Source organism: Ovis canadensis, chromosome 20 (genome assembly GCF_042477335.2).
Source record: "Ovis canadensis isolate MfBH-ARS-UI-01 breed Bighorn chromosome 20, ARS-UI_OviCan_v2, whole genome shotgun sequence".
NCBI lineage: Eukaryota > Metazoa > Chordata > Mammalia > Artiodactyla > Bovidae > Ovis > Ovis canadensis.
This window is the reverse complement of record NC_091264.1, coordinates 4353956-4367058: the sequence shown is the minus strand read 5'-3', so window position 1 is coordinate 4367058 and position 13103 is coordinate 4353956.

Here is a 13103-nt window from a genome sequence, read left to right as displayed (position 1 = left end):
TGGCGTTCCCGTCGCATCTCAAGAGGAGGCGTTCTCCACAGGAAAGGCGAGAGGAACTCCAGGGTCGTGCCACCATTCCAAGAGTCCCCCAGATGTGTCAGTCCATTCCAGAGGAACCTGTTTTCCCTGCACTGCCTTGACGTTCATGCCGAGGATCGACTCCCACCACGTGTGCACGTGGGACAGCCCTGTGGGAAAGCCTCGTGGGAAAGCCTCGTGGGAAAGACTCGAGGGAAAACCATAGATCCTTTGATCTACGTGGCGGATTGAGTGACACTGCTGCTACCGCTCTGGAGGAAAGCGCAAGTGCATGCCCGCATTCGAGATGAGGTCTGACTCCTCTGGGGAGACTCCAGAAGTACCCCAAGATCCTTGTCAGCACTGGAGAGGAATCCTCATGTTCCGGCCCCGACTCCACGCAAGGTCTTAGGCCCCGGCATCGCCGGGAGAGGAATCCCGAGAGGCCCCCGAGGAACTCGCATGGGGACTGGCCTTTCCTGAGGCCACCAGAGCGGGTCCCTGAGGTCCCCGTCGTAAGTCGAGAGCACCTGCCGCAACTCGAGAAAATCCAGGAGGTTTTGCCCTCCAGGCGAGATGAGGCCCATTTCCGCTGAGGCTTCTCGAGGCTAAACACATTTAACCACTGGAACATCCAAAGGGTCCTTCTCACCCTTGCTGCAACTCAAGAAGTTCCCGGACATACCCGTCTCCACTCTAGAGGAAGCACGAGGGTCCCGCACACATCCAGGGGAGCCCCGTTTCCGCCTCCTAGCTCCAGATGAGGGATCCTTTCCCTGTTTCGTAGGGAAAGAATTCCCGGCGTTCCCGTCGCATCTCAAGTGGAGGCGCTCTCCACAGGAAAGGCGAGAGGAACTCCAGGGTCGTGCCACCATTCCAAGAGTCCCCCAGATGTGTCAGTCCATTCCAGAGGAACCTGTTTTCCCTGCACTGCCTTGACGTTCAAGCCGAGGATCTACTCCCAACACCTGTGCACGTGGGACAGCCCTGTGGGAAAGCCTCGTGGGAAAGCCTCGTGGGAAAGACTCGAGGGAAAACCATAGATCCTTTGATCCACGCGGCGGACTGCGTGACACTGCTGCTACCGCTCTGGAGGAAAGCGCAAGTGCATGCCCGCATTCGAGACGAGGACTGACTCCCCTGGGGAAACTCCAGAAGTACCCCAAGATCCATGTCAGCACTGGAGAGGAATCCTCAGGTTCCGGCCCCGACTCCACACAAGGTCTTAGGCCCCAGCATCGACGGGAGAGGAATCCCGAGAGGCCCCCGAGGAACTCGCATGGGGACTGGCCTTTCCTGAGGCCACTAGAGCGGGTCCCCGAGGTCCCCGTCGTACGTCGAGAGCACCTGCCGCAACTCGAGAAAATCCAGGAGGTTTTGCCCTCCAGGCGAGATGAGGCACATTTCCGCTGAGGCTTCTCGAGGCTAATCACGTCTAACCACTGGAACTTCCAAAGGGTCCTTCACACCCTTGCTGCAACTCAAGAAGTTCCCCGACATACCCGTCTCCACTCGAGAGGAAGCACGTGGGGTCCCGCACACATCCAGGGGAGCCCCGTTTCCGCCTCCTAGCTCGAGATGAGGGATCCTTTCCCTGCTTCGTAGGGAAAGAATTCCCGGCGTTCCCGTCGCATCTCAAGAGAAGGCGCTCTCCACAGGAAAGGCGAGAGGAACTCAAGGGTCGTGCCACCATTCCAAGAGTCCCCCAGATGTGTCAGTCCATTCCAGAGGAACCTGTTTTCCCTGCACTGCCTTGACGTTCAAGCCGAGGATCGACTCCCACCACGTGTGCACGTGGGACAGCCCTGTGGGAAAGCCTCGTGGGAAAGCCTCGTGGGAAAGACTCGAGGGAAAACCATAGATCCTTTGATCCACGCGGCGGACTGCGTGACACTGCTGCTACCCCCCTGGGGGAAAGCGCAAGTGCATGCCCGCATTCGAGACGAGGACTGACGCCCCTGGGGAGACTCCAGAAGTACCCCAAGATCCACGTCAGCACTGGAGAGGAATCCTCAGGTTCCGGCCCCGATTCCACACAAGGTCTTAGGCCCCGGCATCGACGGGAGAGGAATCCTGAGAGGCCCCCGAGGAACTCGCATGGGGACTGGCCTTTCCTGAGGCCACCAGAGGGGGTCCCTGAGGTCCCCGTCGTAAGTCGAGAGCACCTGCCGCAACCCGAGAAAATCCAGGAGGTTTTGCCCTCCAGGCGAGATGAGGCCCATTTCCGCTGAGGCTTCTCGAGGCTAATCACATCTAACCACTGGAACATCCAAAGGGTCCTTCTCACGCTTGCTGCAACTCAAGAAGTTCCCCGACATACCCGTCTCCACTCGAGAGGAAGCACGAGGGTCCCGCACACATCCAGGGGAGCCCCGTTTCCACCTCCTAGCTCGAGATGAGGGATCCTTTCCCTGTTTCGTAGGGAAAGAATTCCCGGCGTTCCCGTCGCATCTCAAGAGGAGGCGCTCTCCACAGGAAAGGCGAGAGGAACTCCAGGGTCGTGCCACCATTCCAAGAGTCCCCCAGATGTGTCAGTCCATTCCAGAGGAACCTGTTTTCCCTGCACTGCCTTGACGTTCAAGCCGAGGATCGACTCCCACCACGTGTGCACGTGGGACAGCCCTGTGGGAAAGCCTCGTGGGACAGCCTCGTGGGAAAGACTCGAGGGAAAACCATAGATCCTTTGATCCACGCGGCGGACTGCGTGACACTGCTGCTACCGCTCTGGAGGAAAGCGCAAGTGCATGCCCGCATTCGAGACGAGGACTGACTCCCCTGGGGAGACTCCAGAAGTACCCCAAGATCCATGTCAGCACTGGAGAGGAATCCTCAGGTTCCGGCCCCGACTCCACACAAGGTCTTAGGCCCCGGCATCGACGGGAGAGGAATCCCGAGAGGCCCCCGAGGAACTCGCAGGGGGACTGGCCTTTCCTGAGGCCAACAGAGCGGGTCCCCGAGGTCCCCGTGGTAAGTCGAGAGCACCTGCCGCAACTCGAGAAAATCAAGTAGGTTTTGCCCTCCAGGCGAGATGAGGCCCATTTCCTCTGAGGCTTCTCGAGGCTAATCACGTCTAACCACTGGAACTTCCAAAGGGTCCTTCACACCCTTGCTGCAACTCAAGAAGTTCCCCGACATACCCGTCTCCACTCGAGAGGAAGCACGTGGGGTCCCGCACACATCCAGGGGAGCCCCGTTTCCGCCTCCAAGCTCGAGATGAGGGATGCTTTCCCTGTTTTGTAGGGAAAGAATTCCCGGCGTTCCCGTCGCATCTCAAGAGGAGGCGCTCTCCACAGGAAAGGGGAGAGGAACTCCAGGGTCGTGCCACCATTCCAAGAGTCCCCCAGATGTGTCAGTCCATTCCAGAGGAACCTGTTTTCCCTGCACTGCCTTGACGTTCAAGCCGAGGATCGACTCCCACCACGTGTGCACGTGGGACAGCCCTGTGGGAAAGCCTCGTGGGAAAGCCTCGTGGGAAAGACTCGAGGGAAAACCATAGATCCTTTGATCCACGCGGCGGACTGCGTGACACTGCTGCTACCGCTCTGGAGGAAAGCCCAAGTGCATGCCCGCATTCGAGACGAGGACTGACTCCCCTGGGGAGACTCCAGAAGTACCCCAAGATCCATGTCAGCACTGGAGAGGAAGCCTCAGGTTCCGGCCCCGACTACACACAAGGTCTTAGGCCCCGGCATCGAGGGGATAGGAATCCCGAGAGGCCCCCGAGGAACTCGCATGGGGACTGGCCTTTCCTGAGGCCACCAGAGCGGGTCCCTGAGGTCCCCGTCGTAAGTCGAGAGCACCTGCCGCAACTCGAGAAAATCCAGGAGGTTTTGCCCTCCAGGCGAGATGAGGCCCATTTCCGCTGAGGCTTCTCGAAGCTAATCACGTCTAACCACTGGAACTTCCAAAGGGTCCTTCACACCCTTGCTGCAACTCAAGAAGTTCCACGACATACCCGTCTCCACTCGAGAGGAAGCACGTGGGGTCCCGCACACATCCAGGGGAGCCCCGTTTCCGCCTCCTAGCTCGAGATGAGGGATCCTTTCCCTGTTTCGTAGGGAAAGAATTCCCGGCGTTCCCGTCGCATCTCAAGAGGAGGCGCTCTCCACAGGAAAGGCGAGAGGACCTCCAGGGTCGTGCCACCATTCCAAGAGTCCCCCAGATGTGTCAGTCCATTCCAGAGGAACCTGTTTTCCCTGCACTGCCTTGACGTTCAAGCCGAGGATCGACTCCCACCACGTGTGCACGTGGGACAGCCCTGAGGGAAAGCCTCGTGGGAAAGCCTCGAGGGAAAGACTCGAGGGAAAACCATAGATCCTTTGATCCACGCGGCGGACTGTGTGACACTGCTCCTACCGCCCTGGAGGAAAGCGCAAGTGCATGCCCGCATTCGAGACGAGGACTGACTCCCCTGAGGAGACTCCAGAAGTACCCCAAGATCCATGTCAGCACTGGAGAGGAAGCCTCAGGTTCCGGCCCCGACTCCACACAAGGTTCTAGGCCCCGGCATCGACGGGAGAGGAATCCCGAGAGGCCCCCGAGGAACTCGCATGGGGACTGGCCTTTCCTGAGGCCACCAGAGCGGGTCCCTGAGGTCCCCGTCGTAAGTCGAGAGCACCTGCCGCAACTCGAGAAAATCCAGGAGGTTTTGCCCTCCAGGCGAGATGAGGCACATTTCCGCTGAGGCTTCTCGAGGCTAATCACGTCGAACCACTGGAACTTCCAAAGGGGCCTTCACACCCTTGCTGCAACTCAAGAAGTTCCCCGACATACCCGTCTCCACTCGAGAGAAAGCACATGGTGTCCCGCACACATCCAGAGGAGCCCGTTTCCGCCTCCTAGCTCGAGATGAGGGATCCTTTCCCTGTTTCGTAGGGAAAGAATTCCCGGCGTTCCCGTCGCGTCTCAAGAGGAGGCGCTCTCAACAGGAAAGGCGAGAGGAACTCCAGGGTCGTGCCACCATTCCAAGAGTCCCCCAGATGTGACAGTCCATTCCAGAGGAACCTGTTTTCCCTGCACTGCCTTGACGTTCAAGCCGAGGATCGACTCCCACCACGTGTGCACGTGGGACAGCCCTGTGGGAAAGCCTCGTGGGAAAGCCTCGTGGGAAAGACTCGAGGGAAAACCATAGATCCTTTGATCCACGCGGCGGACTGCGTGACACTGCGGCTACCGCTCTGGAGGAAAGCGCAAGTGTATGCCCGCATTCGAGACGAGGACTGACTCCCCTGGGGAGACTCCAGAAGTACCCCAAGATCCATGTCAGCACTGGAGAGGAATCCTCAGGTTCCGGCCCCAACTCCACACAAGGTCTTAGGCCCCGGCATCGACGGGAGAGGAATCCCGAGAGGCCTCCGAGGAACTCGCATGGGGACTGGCCTTTCCTGAGGCCACCAGAGCGGGTCCCTGAGGTCCCCGTCGTAAGTCGAGAGCACCTGCCGCCACTCGAGAAAATCCAGGAGGTTTTGCCCTCCAGGCGAGATGAGGCCCATTTCCGCTGAGGCTTCTCGAGGCTAATCACATCTAACCACTGGAACTTCCAAAGGGTCCTTCACACCCTTGCTGCAACTCAAGAAGTTCCCCGACATACCCGTCTCCACTCGAGAGGAAGCACGAGGGTCCCGCACACATCCAGGGGAGCCCCGTTTCCGCCTCCTAGCTCGAGATGCGGGATCCTTTCCCTGTTTCGTAGGGAAAGAATTCCCGGCGTTCCCGTCGCATCTCAAGAGGTGGCGCTCTCCACAGGAAAGGCGAGAGGAACTCCAGGGTCGTGCCACCATTCCAAGAGTCCCCCAGATGTGTCAGTCCATTCCAGAGGAACCTGTTTTCCCTGCACTGCCTTGACGTTCAAGCCGAGGATCGACTCCCACCACGTGTGCACGTGGGACAGCCCTGTGGGAAAGCCTCGTGGGAAAGCCTCGTGGAAAAGACTCGAGGGAAAACCATAGATCCTTTGATCCACGCGGCGGACTGCGTGACACTTCTGCTAACGCTCTGGAGGAAAGCCCAAGTGCATGTCCGCATTCGAGACGAGGACTGACTCCCCTGGGGAGACTCCAGAAGTACCCCAAGATCCATGTCAGCACTGGAGAGGAATCCTCAGGTTCCGGCCCCGACTCCACACAAGGTCTTAGGCCCCGGCATCGACGGGAGAGGAATCCCGAGAGGCCCCCGAGGAACTCGCATGGGGAGTGGCCTTTCCTGAGGCCACCAGAGCGGGTCCCTGAGGTCCCCGTCGTAAGTCGAGAGCACCTGCCGCAACTCGAGAAAATCCAGGAGGTTTTGCCCTCCAGGCGAGATGAGGCCCATTTCCGCTGAGGCTTCTCGAGGCTAATCACGTCTAACCACTGGAACTTCCAAAGGGTCCTTCACACCCTTGCTGCAACTCAAGAAGTTCCCCGACATACCCGTCTCCACTCGAGAGGAAACACGTGGGGTCCCGCACACATCCAGGGGAGCCCCGTTTCCGCCTCCTAGCTCGAGATGAGGGATCCTTTCCCTGTTTCGTAGGGAAAGAATTCCCGGCGTTCCCGTCGCATCTCAAGAGGAGGCGCTCTCCACAGGAAAGGCGAGAGGAACTCCAGGGTCGTGCCACCATTCCAAGAGTCCCCCAGATGTGTCAGTCCATTCCAGAGGAACCTGTTTTCCCTGCACTGCCTTGATGTTCAAGCCGATGATCGACTCCCACCACGTGTGCACGTGGGACAGCCCTGTGGGAAAGCCTCGTGGGAAAGCCTCTTGGGAAAGACTCGAGGGAAAACCATAGATCCTTTGATCCACGCGGCGGACTGCGTGACACTGCTCCTACCGCCCAGGAGGAAAGCGCAAGTGCATGCCCGCATTCGAGATGAGGACTGACTCCCCTGGGGAGACTCCAGAAGTACCCCAAGATCCATGTCAGCACTGGAGAGGAAGCCTCAGGTTCCCGCCCCGACTCCACACAGGTTCTAGGCCCCGGCATCGACGTGAGAGGAATCCCGAGAGGCCCCCGAGGAACTCGCATGGGGACTGGCCTTTCCTGAGGCCACCAGAGCGGGTCCCTGAGGTCCCCGTCGTAAGGCGAGAGCACCTGCCGCAACTCGAGAAAATCCAGGAGGTTTTGCCCTCCAGGCGAGATGAGGCCCATTTCCGCTGAGGCTTCTCGAGGCTAATCACATCTAACCACTGGAACATCCAAAGGGTCCTTCTCACCCTTGCTGCAACTCAAGAAGTTCCCCGACATACCCGTCTCCACAAGAGAGGAAGCCCGAGGGTCCCGCACACATCCAGAGGAGCCCCGTTTCCGCCTCCTAGCTCGAGATGAGGGATCCTTTCCCTGTTTCCTAGGGAAAGAATTCCCGGCGTTCCCGTCGCATCTCAAGAGGAGGCGCTCTCGACAGGAAAGGCGAGAGGAACTCCAGGGTCGTGCCACCATTCCAAGAGTCCCCCAGATGTGTCAGTCCATTCCAGAGGAACCTGTTTTCCCTGCACTGCCTTGACGTTCAAGCCGAGGATCGACTCCCACGACGTGTACACGTGGGACAGCCCTGTGGGAAAGCCTCGTGGGAAAGCCTCGTGGGAAAGACTCGAGGGAAAACCATAGATCCTTTGATCCACGCGGCGGATTGCGTGACACTGCTGCTACCGCTCTGGAGGAAAGCCCAAGTGCATGCCCGCATTCGAGACGAGGACTGACTCCCCTGGGGAGACTCCAGAAGTACCCCAAAATCCATGTCAGCACTGGAGAGGAATCCTCAGGTTCCGGCCCCGACTCCACACAAGGCCTTAGGCCCCGGCATCGACGGGAGAGGAATCCCGAGAGGCCCCCGAGGAACTCGCATGGGGACTGGCCTTTCCTGAGGCCACCAGAGCGGGTCCCTGAGGTCCCCGTCGTAAGTCGAGAGCACCTGCCGCAACTCGAGAAAATCCAGGAGGTTTTGCCCTCCAGGCGAGATGAGGCACATTTCCGATGAGGCTTCTCGAGGCTAATCACGTCTAACCACTGGAACTTACAAAGGGTCCTTCACACCCTTGCTGCAACTCAAGAAGTTCCCCGACATACCCGTCTCCACTCGAGAGGAAGCACGTGGCGTCCCGCACACATCCAGGGGAGCCCCGTTTCCGCCTCCTAGCTCGAGATGAGGGATCCTTTCCCTGTTTCGTAGGGAAAGAATTCCCGGCGTTCCCGTCGCATCTCAAGAGAAGGCGCTCTCAAACGGAAAGGCGAGAGGAACTCAAGTGTCGTGCCACCATTCCAAGAGTCCCCCAGATGTGTTAGTCCATTCCAGAGGAACCTGTTTTCCCTGCACTGCCTTGACGTTCAAGCCGAGGATCGACTCCCACCACGTGTGCACGTGGGACAGCCCTGTGGGAAAGCCTCGTGGGAAAGCCTCGTGGGAAAGACACGAGGGAAAACCATAGATCCTTTGATCCACGCGGCGGACTGCGTGACACTGCTGCTACCGCTCTGGAGGAAAGCGCAAGTGCATGCCCGCATTCGAGACGAGGACTGACTCCCCTGGGGAGACTCCAGAAGTACCCCAAGATCCATGTCAGCACTGGAGAGGAATCCTCAGGTTCCGGCCCCGACTCCACACAAGGTCTTAGGCCCCGGCATCGACGGGAGAGGAATCCCGAAAGGCCCCCGAGGAACTCGCATGGGGACGGGCCTTTCCTGAGGCCACCAGAGCGGGTCCCTGAGGTTCCCGTCGTAAGTCGAGAGCACCTGCCGCAACTCGAGAAAATCCAGGAGGTTTTGCCCTCCAGGCGAGATGATGCCCATTTCCGCTGAGGCTTCTCGAGGCTAATCACATCTGACCACTGGAACTTCCAAAGGGTCCTTCACACCCTTGCTGCAACTCAAGAAGTTCCCCGACATACCCGTCTCCACACGAGAGGAAGCACGTGGGGTCCCGCACACATCCAGGGGAGCCCCGTTTCCGCCTCCTAGCTCGAGATGAGGGATCCTTTCCCTGTTTCCTAGGGAAAGAATTCCCGGCGTTCCTGTCGCATCTCAAGAGGAGGCGCTCTCCACAGGAAAGGGGAGAGGAACTCCAGGGTCGTGCCACCATTCCAAGAGTCCCCCAGATGTGTCAGTCCATTCCAGAGGAACCTGTTTTACCTGCACTGCCTTGACGTTCAAGCCGAGGATCGACTCCCACCACGTGTGCACGTGGGACAGCCCTGTGGGAAAGCCTCGTGGGAAAGCCTCGTGGGAAAGACTCGAGGGAAAACCATAGATCCTTTGATCCACGCGGTGGACTGCGTGACACTGCTGCTACCGCTCTGGAGGTAAGCGCAAGTGCATGCCCGCATTCGAGACGAGGACTGACTCCCCTGGGGAGACTCCAGAAGTACCCCAAGATCCATGTCAGCACTGGAGAGGAATCCTCAGGTTCCGGCCCCGACTCCACACAAGGTCTTAGGCCCCGGCATCGACGGGAGAGTTATCCCGAGAGGCCCCCGAGGAACTCGCATGGGGACTGGCCTTTCCTGAGTCCACCAGAGCGGGTCCCTGAGGTCCCCGTCGTAAGTCGAGAGCACCTGCCGCAACTCGAGAAAATCCAGTAGGTTTTGCCCTCCAGGCGACATGAGGCCCATTTCCGCTGAGGCTTCTCGAGGCTAATCACGTCTAACCACTGGAACTTCCAAAGGGTCCTTCACACCCTTGCTGCAACTCAAGAAGTTCCCCGACATACCCGTCTCCACTCGAGAGGAAGCACGTGGGGTCCCGCACACATCCAGGGGAGCCCCGTTTCCGCCTCCTAGCTCGAGATGAGGAATCCTTTCCCTGTTTCGTAGGGAAAGAATTCCCGGCGTTCCCGTCGCATCTCAAAGGAGGCGCTCTCCACAGGAAAGGCGAGAGGAACTCCAGGGTCGTGCCACCATTCCAAGAGTCCCCCAGATGTGTCAGTCCATTCCAGAGGAACCTGTTTTCCCTGCACTGCCTTGACGTTCAAGCCGAGGATCGACTCCCACCACGTGTGCACGTGGGACAGCCCTGTGGGAAAGCCTCGTGGGAAAGCCTCGTGGGAAAGACTCGAGGGAAAACCATAGATCCTTTGATCCACGCGGCGGACTGCGTGACACTGCTGCTTCCGCTCTGGAGGAAAGCCCAAGGGCATGCCCGCATTCGAGACGAGGACTGACTCCCCTGGGGAGACTCCAGAAGTACCCCAAGATCCATGTCAGCACTGGAGAGGAATCCTCAGGTTCCGGCCCCGAATCCACACAAGGTCTTAGGGCCCGGCATCAACGGGAGAGAAATCCCGAGAAGCCCCCGAGGAACTCGCATGGGGACTGGCCTTTCCTGAGGCCACCAGAGCGGGTCCCTGAGGTCCCCGTCGTAAGTCGAGAGCACCTGCCGCAACTCCAGAAAATCCAGGAGGTTTTGCCCTCCAGGCGAGATGAGGCCCATTTCCGCTGAGGCTTCTCGAGTCTAATCACGTCTAACCACTGGAACTTCCAAAGGGTCCTTCTCACCCTTGCTGCAACTGAAGAAGTTCCCCGACATACCCGTCTCCACTCGAGAGGAAGCACGAGGGTCCCGCACACATCCAGGGGAGCCCCGTTTCCGCCTCCTAGCTCGAGATGAGGGATCCTTTCCCTGTTTCGTAGGGAAAGAATTCCCGGCGTTCCCGTCGCATCTCAAGAGAAGGCGCTCTCCACAGGAAAGGCGAGAGGAACTCAAGTGTCGTGCCACCATTCCAAGAGTCCCCCAGATGTGTCAGTCCATTCCAGAGGAACCTGTTTTCCCTGCACTGCCTTGACGTTCAAGCCGAGGATCGACTCCCACCACGTGTGCACGTGGGACAGCCCTGTGGGAAAGCCACGTGGGAAAGCCTCGTGGGAAAGACACGAGGGAAAACCATAGATCCTTTGATCCACGCGGCGGACTGCGTGACACTGCTGCTACCGCTCTGGAGGAAAGCGCAAGTGCATGCCCGCATTCGAGACGAGGACTGACTCCCCTGGGGAGACTCCAGAAGTACCCCAAGATCCATGTCAGCACTGGAGAAGAATCCTCAGGTTCCGGCCCCGACTCCACACAAGGTCTTAGGCCCCGGCATCGACGGGAGAGGAATCCCGAAAGGCCCCCGAGGAACTCGCATGGGGACGGGCCTTTCCTGAGGCCACCAGAGCGGGTCCCTGAGGTTCCCGTCGTAAGTCGAGAGCACCTGCCGCAACTCGAGAAAATCCAGGAGGTCTTGCCATCCAGGCGAGATGAGGCCCATTTCCGCTGAGGCTTCTCGAGGCTAATCACATCTGACCACTGGAACTTCCAAAGGGTCCTTCACACCCTTGCTGCAACTCAAGAAGTTCCCCGACATACACGTCTCCACTCGAGAGGAAGCACGTGGGGTCCCGCACACATCCAGGGGAGCCCCGTTTCCGCCTCCTAGCTCGAGATGACGGATCCTTTCCCTGTTTCTTAGGGAAAGAATTCCCGGCGTTCCCGTCGCATCTCAAGAGGAGGCGCTCTCCACAGGAAAGGGGAGAGGAACTCCAGGGTCGTGCCACCATTCCAAGAGTCCCCCAGATGTGTCAGTCCATTCCAGAGGAACCTGCTTTACCTGCACTGCCTTGACGTTCAAGCCGAGGATCGACTCCCACCACGTGTGCACGTGGGACAGCCCTGTGGGAAAGCCTCGTGGGAAAGCCTCGTGGGAAAACCTCGAGGGAAAACCATAGATCCTTTGATCCACGCGGCGGACTGCGTGACACTGCTGCTTCCGCTCTGGAGGAAAGCCCAAGTGCATGCCCGCATTCGAGACGAGGACTGACTCCCCTGGGGAGACTCCAGAAGTACCCCAAGATCCATGTCAGCACTGGAGAGGAATCCTCAGGTTCCGGCCCCGACTCCACACAAGGTCTTAGGCCCCGGCATCGACGGGAGAGGAATCCCGAGAGGCCCCCGAGGAACTCGCATGGGGACTGGCCTTTCCTGACGCCACCAGAGCGGGTACCTGAGGTCCCCGTCGTAAGTCGAGAGCACCTGCCGCAACTCGAGAAAATCCAGGAGGTTTTGCCCTCCAGGCGACATGAGGCCCATTTCCGCTGAGGCTTCTCGAGGCCAATCACGTCTAACCACTGGAACTTCAAAAGGGTCCTTCTCACCCTTGCTGCAACTGAAGAAGTTCCCCGACATACCCGTCTCCACTCGAGAGGAAGCACGAGGGTCCCGCACACATCCAGGGGAGCCCCGTTTCCGCCTCCTAGCTCGAGATGAGGGATCCTTTCCCTGTTTCGTAGGGAAAGAATTCCCGGCGTTCCCGTCGCATCTCAAGAGAAGGCGCTCTCAAACGGAAAGGCGAGAGGAACTCAAGTGTCGTGCCACCATTCCAAGAGTCCCCCAGATGTGTTAGTCCATTCCAGAGGAACCTGTTTTCCCTGCACTGCCTTGACGTTCAAGCCGAGGATCGACTCCCACCACGTGTGCACGTGGGACAGCCCTGTGGGAAAGCCTCGTGGGAAAGCCTCGTGGGAAAGACACGAGGGAAAACCATAGATCCTTTGATCCACGCGGCGGACTGCGTGACACTGCTGCTACCGCTCTGGAGGAAAGCGCAAGTGCATGCCCGCATTCGAGACGAGGACTGACTCCCCTGGGGAGACTCCAGAAGTACCCCAAGATCCATGTCAGCACTGGAGAGGAATCCTCAGGTTCCGGCCCCGACTCCACACAAGGTCTTAGGCCCCGGCATCGACGGGAGAGGAATCCCGAAAGGCCCCCGAGGAACTCGCATGGGGACGGGCCTTTCCTGAGGCCACCAGAGCGGATCCCTGAGGTTCCCGTCGTAAGTCGAGAGCACCTGCCGCAACTCGAGAAAATCCAGGAGGTTTTGCCCTCCAGGCGAGATGATGCCCATTTCCGCTGAGGCTTCTCGAGGCTAATCACATCTGACCACTGGAACTTCCAAAGGGTCCTTCACACCCTTGCTGCAACTCAAGAAGTTCCCCGACATACCCGTCTCCACACGAGAGGAAGCACGTGGGGTCCCGCACACATCCAGGGGAGCCCCGTTTCCGCCTCCTAGCTCGAGATGAGGGATCCTTTCCCTGTTTCCTAGGGAAAGAATTCCCGGCGTTCCCGTCGCATCTCAAGA